This window comes from Coenobita brevimanus, chromosome 86 (genome assembly GCF_032717465.1).
Source record: "Coenobita brevimanus isolate Jiangsu-jjx chromosome 86, ASM3271746v2, whole genome shotgun sequence".
Taxonomy (NCBI): domain Eukaryota; kingdom Metazoa; phylum Arthropoda; class Malacostraca; order Decapoda; family Coenobitidae; genus Coenobita; species Coenobita brevimanus.
In genome coordinates this window covers 6237388-6250615 of record NC_137039.1, presented here as the reverse complement: position 1 = coordinate 6250615, position 13228 = coordinate 6237388, and positions in this window count along the sequence as shown.

Here is a 13228-nt window from a genome sequence, read left to right as displayed (position 1 = left end):
ATTTAGCCATTTCTCCCTGTTCTTGACTCCCCTCCCTACCTCCCCTCCACTACTCTATCCTCTCGCCTGCCTGGCCGTGCTATGCTAAGTAAATCTTCCCTGGAGTTTTTCACTGATTTCATCCATAGAAATAAGCCCTATGCCCTATTCTTATACCAAGTAATATATATGCAAGAAAGAAATAAGGTAAGTGAGAGTGCCATACACCTAGAATTGGCTAATTATCACCTGACAACACCTCACATGCACTCGTTACCTAATTTTCGCTGTTTATTTCCACTTGAAATATGCCGTATAATCTATTTTCGTAATAAAAATATATATAAGAAAGGAAGGGAGAAGCCTAAGTGATATTTACATTCACCTGGAACTACCTAATTATTGCAGGCCACCACACTGTATTCTACGCTAAGTAAGTCTTCCCTGGAATTTTCCACTGATTTCATCCATTGAAATAAGCCCTATGCCCTATTCTTATACCAAATAATTTATACAAAAAAGAAATAAGGTAAGTGATAGTGCCATACACCTGGAATTGGCTAATTATCACCTGACAACACCTCATGTGCACTCGATCGCTAATTTTCGTTGTTCATTTCCCCTTGAAATATGCCATATAATCTATTTTCGTAATAAAAAAATATAGGGAGGGAAGGGAGAAGCCTAAGTGATATTTACATTCACCTGGAACTACCTAATTTATTATGTATTGTCTTGGTTTCCTGCCAATCATTTCATTGCTATATATTAGCGGGTCTCACAGGGCTGAAATTGGTAGTATTGCACTCACCCTAGCCAGGCAGCAGGAGGCCACTACTATCAGTTCACTGTCGTCTTTGAAGGTGGGAGTATGTCTGATTAGCTCCTGCTAACTTCCGCCGCTTTCTAGCCCCATGCAAAGGGCCCTGTGACCTTTACCCCCTACTAAACCTCGTGTGGAAAGAGGTAAAGGGCTGACAATTGATAGAGAGTGACTACGATCTTTTTATTGAGTAAAACAGTGCAAGTGGAATTGTAAATAATGTGTAAACAGCAACTGAAAGCAATGAATGTAAATATAAGTGAACAGTGGAATATAGTTTTATAACTTACTTCAAGTGACAATGCATGTGTTTTTTTTTTGTTTTTTTTTAATAACAGAACGGAGGAAGGAAAAACAAATGGGTATACAGTCTAAATAAAATAGAAATGTAAATAATGTAAATAAAATAGAGAACGTAAATAGAAATGTAAATGAGTAGTATTATAAGAATACGAGTATATATACTAGGAGTAATGAAAGTGAAAGTTTCACTCTAGCATGTATGAATACTATGAGTTATGAGAGTGAAGGTGAGTGACATTCACCCTCAATGCTAGTATACAGGACGAGAAAGTGAATGCTACGTATTTTACTGAAAGAAATTGAATCCCTACAGTGACAATAAACTACTATTACTGAAGGAAACTTATGGATAAAGACTGTAGATATATATGTGTTATATAGTAACAGAAATATAAACTGTGAGTGTTTTTATGAATAATAGACAACACTAGCGGCGAACGATCGGAAGTGGGATGGTCATACGCCCTCGTAATTTTCACTGTTTTCACAGTTTTTTTTTTTTTTTTTTGTATGGATTCCAAACTATTTGAGAATCATAGAATAGTGTTTCTAGTGATAATATCAGGCTGTGGTAATCATATTACGTGTTATCGGGAAGTGTAAAGTGGAGACTTTGTTACCCAACTTCAGAGGTCTCCACAAGTCCTATGGTACTCGACGAAGGCTCAACAAACACCCAAGGAGAAAGCTGAAGGTATGTGCCATAAGTATATGTGATTTTAATATTCTAGGACTAATAACTGATTTTTGGCAAATATTTTTAGAGAGTCTGTCAGAGTGCAAATATGCCCACGGGAGACGCAAATCAAAGCAAAACAAGCCCACGGTATAAGGGTTAAAGGGACACGACCATGCACTACCTTCTCCCCTGACAGCCAGTGTGGTACTAATCAACCTGTCTGCGCTGCCGCGCATCTCGGGACCAACAGTTGCCAACTCATTACTTTTGAAAAGAGCCGGGCAAGCTATGACGCGTCCAAAAATGACAAATCACCCCAAAACTTAGTTTTGGGAGAATTTTTTGTACTTTTATGACGCTAATTGCGTCACTGTGCATTTACAAGGAAAGACCATAATGACGCAAAATGCATCACCGCATATGAAAGGGTTAAGAATATATGGAGTAGATGGGAATTTGTTGAATTCCGTGGAGAGTATGTATTAGAGTGCTAAGGCTGCAGTGAGTGTGGATACAGAAATGAGTGAATTCTTCTATCTGAAGGCTGAATTGAAACAGGGATGTGTCATGGCTCCATGGTTGTTCAATCTGTATTTGGATGGGGTTATAAAAGAGATACAAGGTAGGGCAGTGGATGTTGGAGCAGCAGTGTTTGGAGAGAGCAGTGTTTAGAAACTCCCTATACTGTTCTTTGCAGATGATACTGTGTTGTTAAGTGAAGATGAGGGGGAGCTACAAGGCTTCATGGATGAGTTTAGGAAAGTGTGTAAGAAATGGCTTCATGGATGAGTTTAGAAAAGTGTGTAAGAAATGGAATCTAAAGGTGAATGTAGGGAATAATACAGTTATGGTCTTCAAGAGAAGTGAAGTCAGTGAATGTACAATGAGGAGTGATGAGGAGGAAATGGAAAATGTGTGTGTGTTTAAGTGCTTGGGTAGTGTGATTGGTAAGGATGGAAGTTTAGAGGGTGAAGTGTTTGAAAAGGTACAACAAGGAAGAAAGGTTGCTGGTTCCTTGAATGCAGTGATAAGAAACAGAGAAGTGAGCATGGATGTGAAAAAGTTACTGAGACCGTATTGTGATAGCAACTCTAACGTATGGAAATGAAGCTTGGACTTTGTTGGAGGGACAGAAGTCAACAGTGAGAGCAGTGGAAATAAGTTATTTGAGAGGAACATGTGGAGTCACATGGAGAAACAGACTGACAAATAAGGATATGAAGGAGCATTGTGGTGTGGCTGTGGATGTAATAGGAAGCATTAAGAGAAATACATTAAGGTGATTGGCCATGCGGAGAGGATGGAGAGTGACTGATGAGGAGAGTGTATGTGAGTGAGGTCGATGGGGGAGAGGGAGGGGGAGGCCAAGGAGGGATGGAGTGGAGAGGAATATGAGAGAGGGAGGTGTGAGCTGGGAGCAGGGCAGTGAAACGGTATTGGACAGGGTGACATGGAGGCAATTTGTTTGTGGCTACCCCATACGGGATTAAGGCGTCTGGCAATAGATAGTACAGTGGAGTCTCTTTTATCCGAAATTCCTTTAACCATAATATGCCTTCAGCCATAAGTTTTACTAAGACGTTTTCATTTCGATTAACCGCAAAAACCTGAAATCTATCTAAAAATTCATACACAGCGGGCTTGTTTCGCACCATTAGCGTTAGTTAACGGTTGCTCCGCTAGTCACTAGTGCAAGTGTTGGTTGCGCCAGTCCCCATCCACCTTGGAAGATTTGGATGATGTGGGAAATGATGTGGATGATGAGGAAATGACTGAATAAGGAAACAGAAAATATGAAATAACAATTAGGTTTAAGACTTTATTTGTTCAAATTACTTACAGGAAATAGCGTAATTGTTATGGTGAAGGTTTAAGTTTATTTGAGTGAAGGATTATTTAAGCTGACAGTTTCTATTACAGTTACAAAAGTGCACTTACATATGCAGTTACTATAGTGTATTAAGTGTTTTGGTGATGTTTGAGTGGCTTTTTGGGTGCTATCGTGGTGGTGGTGGGCTAGACATCGCCAGAAATGGGTGATGCATGAGTACAATACTGTTCCCTTGTATCTTACATATTATTACAGTATCTTTTATCCGAAAAAATCGATAATACGAAACTTTAGAAGTCCCATGATATTCGGATAAGAGAGACTCCACTGTATATCATATTATTTTCAATGTTCAGTGCCACTCATAATTTAGGTTTCTTTTAATTTTCGGTCATCTGATCATGAACAAACCAAAGATGAAGTTTTCGTGCCAATGGAACATCCAGCAGAACGCTACAAGTCCTTGAAACTCCCAGAGTCGCTGCAGAACTTATCATAGGGGATGTTTTATCTGGTCTTGGAGCATCCTTGGCTAATGCTTTTCTCCTAGACTTGCTTGCTATGAGCCTTCTAAAGCCTGGTTTGGATGTGAAGCAGATTATGGCTGATAAATCAAAGGTGGACCAAGAAAAGGCCAGAATAAAAGTAAGAACCAATGAAAAGCACGGTGAGGATGTTGGGAAACTTATCTGCATCAGGGTCGATGGAAAGGTCAATAAAGACACTTGTATAGAAATATTACTGATGAAAACGGAGGAACCAAACTCAAGAAGGTGTAAGGACAAGAGCACCACTTGATGTTCACGAAAGAACCGGAGACTGAGAGCAAAACATACCTCACTGATAGAGTAGTCCCTATCACTGGAGCCAGTGGAAGTGTTCTTGCTGAAGAGATGACCAGTGTCTTAGAAAAGTTTAACAGTGTCAATACAGTGAAGGCCATCTTAATAGACAACACCAGTATGAACACTGACTGTAAAGGTCTCGTGATGTTTCTGGAGAATAAACTTAAACGGAGACTGCGCACCATCGGCTGCTCACTCCACCAGAACGAGCTTCCCATGTGAGCTATTTTCAAGTACACTAACGATGCTACCAAAAGTCCTACAGCATTCAGTGGTCCGCTGGGAAAACTGTGCAAAAAGGATTGTCAAGATATGCCACAGGTGAAGTTCACCAAAATCAGTAGTACCCTGGAAGACACAGCCATCGCTGATGAAATGGCACATGATCTGAGTTGTGATCAGAGGCTTCTTCTGGAGTATGCAGTTGGAATTTCGAAAGATGGAGTCTGCCAGAGATATGCTGCCTGGAAGATGAGACTGCTCAACAATGCTCAGTGGCTGACACTGGCAATTATTGTTGGCTGATGTGTGTTTGGATGAGATGAACTTATCCCCTGGAGCTCTACAATAACCTACACAAAATCATAAGATTCATTGTTGAAGTTTATACAGTCAGCTGGTTTGAGATCAAACAGGACGACAAGTTCCACAATCAGCAACAGTACATCTTCAACATAATACAGCAGATCAAGAAGCAGTCTGAAGAATTCCAGAATGTAGCTCTTAGGAACCTGAGGCATAACGCATTCGCTCTGCTGCCAGAGAATGTGCTCTACACCATGATGAAGTCAGATGAAGCAGGACTGAGAGAAGCTGCCTCTCAAAAAATCCTCTCCATCAGGTATGTGGCTGGACATTTACGCTGAGAAATGTAGAAACTAATTATAATTACACAGATTTTTTTTTCACTTTAATATATAACCAACAATCTTGTCTGCATTTTTCAGAAGTGAGAAACTGACCAAGATGAGACTGAATAAGATCCCAGCCATCAACATCAATGCCACACACTGGTCACAGTTGATCGATCTCTCCCAGAGTGGCATTTGTGAGCCTGTCCTCATGGAGGATTCCTGTGACCATGAGCTGCAGGAGGCACTGTTGAGCGGCATGAAGCTGGAGTTACCTGACCTACCTTCACACTCTCAGAGTGTTGAGAGGGTCGTGAAGTTGATGTCTGAGGCTTCTCACACCATTTACGGCCATGAAGTGAGACACAAACACATCCTGACTTTAGTTTTCAGTCACCAGTGATGGCCTTCGTTGCTTCAAAGGGTTCTTACAAGCAGGGATATGAAGCACTTGGAATGTGAATATGCGATCTTTTCTCTTTCTTCAGTTTTTTTTTTTCATTACTGAATATAACGACAATACCACGACTGTCCATCAAAGCAGTATTCCCTTTTCAAGGAATTTGTCTTAAATATGGGGTTTACAATCATTCTGAGAGGGGGTTAAATATATTACAACCAATTTATAATGCATCCAGTAGCCATAAGTCACACAATAAAGTCACACATTTATAGGCTACAAAACACATACATAACACAAAAACAGGCACAGATGCATACAAAAACATATACAGTGAAAACACCACAGTTGAAATTATTTCCTCAATAACCAGTTATTACCAGAATGCTTATAATTTTTATACATCATCATCGCAGTAATTGCTAACTGTCTTAACTTCTCCAATATCAATTATTTTGAAGCTGTGTGAAACTGATCTACCCTAATGCTCAGTGACATGCCTAATAGTTTCCCAAAACCCAGGAAACCATTACAACTCTGGTTGATAACAATATAAACAAACTAAAGGGTGAAGTGGAGCCTGCTATGGTGCACCTATTAACTGGATGGAAAGATACAAATGTGGCATTCATCCACAAACCAAACCACATTATTCCCTGCACCTTGCTTGGGTTAGGCACTGTCAGCCACAAAGCAACATCAGGTCATTGCATGGGACAACCCTGTAGTGTTGTTTGCCTGAAGCTGATGGGTCTGTTTAGCAAGACAGTCTGGGTTTGATCAGCAACAAAAAACAACCACTGACTGTATCACAGATCTGGCAAGTCCTATGTGGTGAATATGGGTGCCAAGTTACTCCACCTAGTGCCACCTCTGCATTACTAAACAATAGGTAGCTACTGACTTCTCTCACATTTGTTTCCTAATGTAGACTGAATGCTTCCAATACCAGCCTAGTGCTGTTGCACTTATTTATTCTATGTTCTGTCGTCACCAAAACCCTCCAGAATCATAGGACTGACATTATATGTTCTGTCACAGCCAAATCCCTTTAGAATTACAGGATGTTAAAAATGGCAACTGCACTGGATTCAAAGTCATACTAAGTGCTATCCAAAATTTTCAGGACAGAGATCATGATGCCTAAACGGGTTGTAGTAGTGTGATGCGCCTCTGGGTGGCAGTACTAACATGCATTGCGAGTCAGTGTGCCACGCAGCGAGGAGCTAGGCAGACGCGGGGATTTGTGATGTTCATTTGTTTGCTCTAGTGCATGTATCGTCAGATGATTTTCAGATAGATATAAAAAAGGAAGTGACTTTGCCTCAAATTTTCTGCAAAGCTCAGGAAAAAAATGACCCAAAAAAATCTAAAAAAAAAAAAAAATTACAATTCAACAAGTGTTTGGTGAGCAATCTCTTGGCCAGACACAGGTGTTTCAGTGGCAGGCACGGTTCAAGGCTGGTTGAACATCAGTTAACGATACCAACCACACACGGAGGCCCTCAACCAGCACAACTCCTCAGCGTGATGCAAAAATTCAGCAGCTCATCCGTGAGGATCGACGTCGGTGCATTGACGATATTGGTGAGGAGGTGGGAATGGGTTTTGTGACATGTCAGAGTATTCTCACTGAAGAATTGAGCCAGTGCCGCATCACAGCCAAATTTGTCCTCAGGCTCCTGATGGCTGACCACATGCAGCAACACGCTGATGTCTGCACTAAGCTTCTTGGACTTGCCTCACAAGATGAAACCTTCTTGTCCAGGCCCTCTGTCACTTTTTTTCTGTTCCCCAAAATGAAGATTAAGCTGAGAGGGCATTGTTTTGATACCATTGAGGACATCCAGAAGGCATAGCAGGCGGTGCTTGACACTCTCGTCGAAAATGACTTCCAGGGAGTATTCCAGCAATGGAGGAAGCGCTGGGACCGCTGTATCAATGCACAAGGGAACTACTTCACAGGTGATGGTGGCCAATAGGAGCTATGGTGAGTTTTCAAATTTATATGGCATTAGTTCAGAAAATTATGGATAGCACCTCGTATATAACCCCTCCAGTTCAGTAAATTTTTCCATAAGCTGAATAAATTTGTCTTTATATATCCATAATAACTGAACACAGGACAACATGAGCCTAGTTCAATACTTATTATTACAAGCCAAACCTTACTGTACCTATTCAAACACACGTTTCATCATTCATCATCCGTCCTAGGGCAGGGTGAGGAGAAGGAATGTCCAGACAGCCCAAATTTGCCCAATCCAATGGGCCACAATTTCATTCACTCACCACTCAAGTCCCCAGAATCCTGCCTCTATCTGGTATGCCCAAAACATTCACCACATTGTGTAGCTTCACATAAACATATCCAGTAGAGTCAATCCAGAAGCTGTCACGTTAAAAAGGGGTGCCAAATCCCTGATCATGCACTTCTCACAATATTCATCCAGCCAGCTTGATCTCTTGTCAGTCCCCTAGCCTCACTGACTTCCAAACCTCTCTTCCACACACACTCATCCACCATATCCCTCCACCTTCTCCTTGGCCTACCTCGCCCCCTCCCTCCTTCAAATTCGCTCAGATATACCTTTTTCACCACTCTATTGTTATCCATTCTCTCCACATGACCATACCATCTCAGTACACTCTATTCGATTCTGGTGTCCACAGACTTCGTCATTCCGTATCTTTCACGAATCACATTATTTCATATCCTGTCCACTCTCTGTACTCCACATTCCTCAGCAGTCCCATCACTGTTCTCACTCTTGACTTTTCATGTTCATGCCAAACCATAGTCTCACATCCATATGTTAAAGTTGGCACTAACACTCCTTCATGCAAGCCTCATGCAGCTGCAACACTCAAGCCTTTGTTTCTTATCAAGGCCTTCATTGCACCAACTACTTTCTTTCCTTGTATCACTCCATTTTCCACTTCTTTTGCACATTTTCCTCTCTTTTCTATCACTGTACCCAAGTATTTGAATTCTCTCACCAATTCCTGTCTCTCTCCATTCACTGTAACATCGCACTGGGAGTCACCTTCTCTCTCAATAACCATCACTTTACTCTTTTCTACACTTACTCTCAAGGCATGATGCTCACAGACATCAGCAAAATTCTGCACCCGTCTACCAAGTTCATGTCCAGTATTTGCAAGTAGCACCGCATCATAAGCATACAACAAATTTTGGATATTCCATCCATCACCATTCATTACTAACTCCATCTCCCTCTCCATTACTCATGTTTTTACTTCTCTCATCACCCCATCCATATATATATTGAACAACAATGGGGACATCACACAACCTTGACGCATGCCCACACCGATCGTAAACCATTCACTTAGATGCCCATTAACCCTTACACATGCCTCACTACCATCATAAAAACTCTTGACGGCACCTAGCAGCTTACCATCTGCACCGTACGTGTGCAACACCTTCCACAACCCATCTCTGTCTACTTTGTCGTATGCGCTTTCCAGATCCATGAATGCCATAAACACCTTATACTCCTTCTCACAAGCCTTCTCCACTATCTGTTTCACTGCAAATATTTGACCCACACATCCTCTGCCACTTTTAAAGCCACCCTGTTCATCACTCACTAGGACTTCCGATATCTCTCTTATTTTATAATATTTTTTCCATGTACCTACCCTACCACACTCAATAAACTTATGCCACGATAGTTCTTGCACTCACTTCGCTCACCTTTATTTTTGTACAGGGGTACAATCACAGCCTTTTCCCACTCTGCTGGCAGTTTCACTCATCCATGCCTTCCTACATATCTCCAACAAGCACTTAATTCCACTCTCTTCACTACACTCAATCATCTCTGCATACACCTCATCAACCCCTGCTGCTTTCCCATTTTTCAGCCACTTCACAGCACTCTTCACTTGTGCAAGGGTCACGTTTCCTGGCACTGCATTCCTTCTCTGCACACACCCCAAACCAATCATGTTTACAGTGGCTCTACTCTCTCTATTCCCATTCATCAGGCTTTCAAAATATTCTTTCCATCTGGTCCTTACTTCATCCCCATGGGTTAATAATCTACCACCTACATCCTTCACACCTTCACATTTCTTTACACTTTCACTTCCACATTTCTGCACCTCTTTTCAAAATAACTTCCTATTTTCATAGTTGTTTGCATTCATTTTTCTTCCTAGATCATAATTTACCTCCTCCTTTTTCCTCTTCACTAGTCTCTTTACATGCTCTCAGTATATTCAGTTCTCATTTCAACTGAACCCCTGTCCTGTACCCAATCTAGCCACTTCTTTCTCTTTTCCTCCACTGCTCTCTTAACCTCTTCATTACCTAACTTAAATTGTCTAACCTAACAATATAACTTACCCCAACCAAAACCAACCCAACCCAACTTAACCAAGCCAACCCTAACCTAATCTAACACAGTCTAAACAAACTTTATTTAACCGTAACCTAGCCTAATCTAACCGAAACTAACCTATGGTAACTTATCCAAACACACTGTAATATCATAAATTAGGTTAGGATAATAATCTGGCATTAAATTATTTACTTAAAGTGGTTGTGGTAGGTGGGGACGCTCACCATCCACTCACTCGATGTAGTGCTGCTCTCGGGTGTCTGCCCTTTCCTCTCTTCCATCCTTCTTTCCTTCCATCCTCTTCTGTCTTTCTTTCCTTCATCCTTTCCTTGTCCTTCTGCCTACGGGTGACTTTACACTCCCTCTTCTGCCTTTCTTTCCTTTTCCTTCTGCCTGTGGGTGACTCTACACTGAGTGACAAGCCAAATGGTTTCCTGTACACCAGGAAACCATTTACTATGCTGGGTGGTAACCATATAACCAAATATGGCACCTGGTGGTTTAGTGGGTAATTATTGCGCTCCAGTCGGACTGAGCCGGTGAAGGTTTGTATCCAAGGGGTGGTTGGGGTTGATTGCTCATGTAATGCCACTCAGGGATGAGTAAGGCTGGTCACTCTCATCTTAAATGTCAAGACCAACTGCCTAGCCCCGGGCTCCTATGCTCCTCATGGGGCAACGTAGGATTGGATGATGGATGGATGGATGGAAGTACAAGAACTACAAGTCTTTCACTACCGCCTTACATTCAATGGAATCACCTGTTTTTTGTTTACGAATCATCACTGGGCCTGGCATGGTGCAGCACCTTGATCCATGATGTGTGTGCTTATGTAACCCACAGAATGCTTACTGTACATTAATGTGTATTTATGATAATACATGCTCATCTAAGTTTCCATTATTGAAACTGTTATTAATAATTAGTAAGGCCACTCAGTGATTTGCTTCTGACTGTTGGTGGCCTTCATGCCAGCCTCCTCAACCTGTATTTACTTAATTGTATTTACCTAACTGTGATATACAGGAAATGACCTACGCTCGTGGGATCACATCTCTCTTTCTCAGTAAGTCAAATTTTGCTTTGAACTCGTATAAGCTTTTAGACTAGATGATCTCTTTGTCCAGACTATTCCACGGGTCTATGCTTCTATAAGAAAAACTATATTTCTTGATATCCTTCAAGCAGCCTGGCGTCTTGAGTTTCATTCCATGTCCTCTTGTTACTCTTGTATCCCATACAAACAGATCTTTTCTATCAGTTTTATCTACTCCCATCATGGTCCTGAACACTGCAATCACATCGCCCCTCTCTCTCCTTTCCTCTAAGGAAGACAAGTCGAGCTTTTCCAGCCTCTATCTGTACAACAGATCTGCCAGACTGGGGACCATCTTGGTTGCTGTTCTTTGTATTCTCTCAATCTTGTTTATATCTTTCTTTTTATGTGGGGACCACACTACAGTGCTCGTCAGAAGTATGGAGCGCCCTGCATCCCTCCTGAGAAACAAACCTTTCAACATTGAAAAAACATATAAATAATGCATTTTATTTACCTTTAGTGCTTCGTAGGGTAGCCTTTACGTTTCTTCACGGACCTGAGACGTCTTGGAAGTGAAAGGGCGAGGCTCCTGAGGTGCTGGAGCGGTATTTTGTCCCAGGAGTCACGAATGGCGGCTTCCAGCTTAGGCAGAGAGCTCACGTCCTTCCCTTGGAGACTCTTCTTTACGTGGTACCAGAGGTTTTCAATCGGGTTGAGGTCTGGGCTATTTCCTGGCCAGTCTGTCATGAATGATACCTCGCAGTCACGAAGCCAATTGGTGACCGATTTGGCCTTGTGAGCAGGTGCACCGTCCTGCTGAAACACTCGTGCACCTGTTAGCTCGAAGGAGTCTGGTAAATGATCACACAGAAGCTCCAGGTAAACATCCTGATTCACTCTGAGGTTCTTGGGAAGCACAACAAGCTTCCCCAAACCCTTCCCTGAGAAACAACCCCATACCATGAGTGAATCAGGATGTTTAACTGTGCTTTCTACATACCGTGGGTCAAGTGGGTCACTACCTTTGCGTGCTCCTCTGTTACAGGTAACACTAAACGTTGCCTCATCAGACCACAACACTGACAACCATTGCTCCTCACCCCAGTTTAGATATTTATTACCAAAGGCAAGCCTACGAATTCTCTGGCTGCTAGAGAGAAGAGGCTTTTTCACAGGGCTGTGACTTGTGTAACCAAGCTCATGCACCCTACGAGACACTGTTCTCACTGACACCTCACCAAACACTTCTGGGTTGCTCTCCTTAATTTTCCTTGCACTCACACGAGGATTAAACTCCACTGCACGTTTTAAAACATTAACAGACCTTGGGGAAGTTTTCCTAGGCCTACCAGACCTCGGTTTCTTTGTGAGAACTTCACCACTGTTTTCCTCCCGAAACCGCGCACACCAACGACGCACTGTCGATCATGCCACACCAACCAATTCACTAATTTCCTTTGTCTGGTGGCCTGCCTCCTTTAGAGCAATGATCTGGGATATGATTTCACTCGATAGTTCATGGATAGGTGCCATAACAAAGTTTTAAAGGCCAAAACACTGCGGGACACTCGGTAAAAAATGGAGCAATTTGAGAGGGACACTCGGCGGAGTTCCTCTCTCTCAGGCAGCCCGTGGGCGACTGAGGCGGGAACCAACCAGCGTGTCGGAAGGCCTCAGGCTACCGTGACGTCATGCTCGGAGCTCAAACTTGTGGCTCAATTCTTACCCCCAAAAATGGGTGATTCTTTTTGGGCCATAAGTATTGCGCGCCCGGTGGATAACGCTGAATACTTCTGAAGAGTACTGTACTGCTGCATATTCCAACCTGGGGCAGATCATGGCCACTATCAATTTTTTCATCATCTCCTCATCCATGTAATGAAATGCTACTCTTATGTTAGTCAAGAGTTTACATGTCTCTCTAACTGTCTTGTTAATGTGTTTTTCATAAGACAAACTATCCTAAACCGGCACTGCCACATATTTCTCTTCTCTCACTTTTGTGACTGGTTCATTACCCATCAAAAAATTCAGTGATGGCTTCTTGGTACTTTTACCCATTTCCAATATTTTACATTTTTTTGCGCTAAATTTAATTTCCCACA